This window comes from Hylaeus volcanicus, unplaced genomic scaffold (assembly GCF_026283585.1).
Source record: "Hylaeus volcanicus isolate JK05 unplaced genomic scaffold, UHH_iyHylVolc1.0_haploid 12072, whole genome shotgun sequence".
NCBI classification, from domain to species: Eukaryota; Metazoa; Arthropoda; class Insecta; order Hymenoptera; family Colletidae; genus Hylaeus; species Hylaeus volcanicus.
In genome coordinates, this window is record NW_026533058.1 from 20478 (window position 1) to 21684 (window position 1207).

At 43.1% G+C, this 1207-nt stretch overlaps 1 protein-coding gene across 1 annotated transcript in view; it reads left to right on the plus strand.

The window, feature by feature from the left end:
* LOC128882552 (dipeptidase 1-like) overlaps window positions 1–1207 on the plus strand; it is a 19191-nt gene that overhangs the window by 10725 nt on the left and 7259 nt on the right. The gene's annotated exons all lie outside the window — the stretch shown is intronic.

The window sequence follows — 1207 nt, forward strand, 5'->3', positions numbered from 1 at the left end:
CCCAGGACCCAGGAGCGAAGGATACCAATAATTTTACTGGAAATCCGCATCCCAAAGGGTTAATTAGCTTGATGAAAGCTCGATGAAAATGCAGATTGAAAGTTTTACAGGAGGATGACGAAATCAGGGGAAAGTAGTGGCAGATGTCGATACGTCAATCACTCTGTGGGGTTCACAAAACGTTGCTCTCGCGTACGCGTCTCTCCTCCTCATTTATAGCGGTGGCCAGGAAGGGTGAGACGGATTGGTTGTTATTGCAAGAGGGTATAATCGTGATGCAGCACATGCAGGACTGGTTTACGGGCATCCATTTATAGTAGGTACATGGCACTCTGCTGGCATACCGCCATCATAATTAGGTCATACCACCCAGCTATGATGCGCGCAGCCATTTTGAAAGAGTAAACGCACTATCCCCTACATACTTAACCATTGAATATCATTGAATTCCTTCCTTACACCGGAAGACCAACTGATATCAAAGAAACGACCAGAAATACTCTGGAGGAACTCTAACGAGGAATGCTTCTAACGTGATAATAGTAATTGCTCTTTCAGGAAAAAGAATATGTAATTGGCAGCCAGTTCGATGGACTGCTGTGTCTTTGGAATTTGAGAAACCAGGACCGCAAGAATAATTATTACTATCTGAAGAAGGAAAATACAGCCACCTCGCCGAGTCTTTGAAAATCAGGAGAACGTTGCTCGTTAGCGTGCAGAACAGCAATTTTTTCGAGCAAGTGGAATCACACTATGTAACAAGCTACAAAACAATTAAATTGATTGATAATCGAACGTCGTAATCACTGGTTGCTGGTGATTAATTCGAAGCAGCGAACGTGTAAACGATATTTTCGCGAGTTAATCGCCGAACGGAATAAATAATTAAATAATTCGTTGGCACCAGTGTCAACTGCAGTGGCGTGCACGCGCAGAAGGCCCCTATGATGGTGCTCCAATTGGTGGATGCACAAGAGGCAAAAAGGAGATGCGTATTATGCAGGCTCCGGATTCCAATGATCTCCAACGTGATTGACGTATCGACACGTGTCATCGCTTTCAGCTGCATTCACGTTATTCGTACAATGAAATTTCCGATTTTTTACTTCCCATTTTCAATGTTGAATCAACAAAGAAAGGAAGGAACATACGGGTTTCGGATTGGATAGTTCTCACAGCAATTGTAGAACGGAAGATTATTTATGTA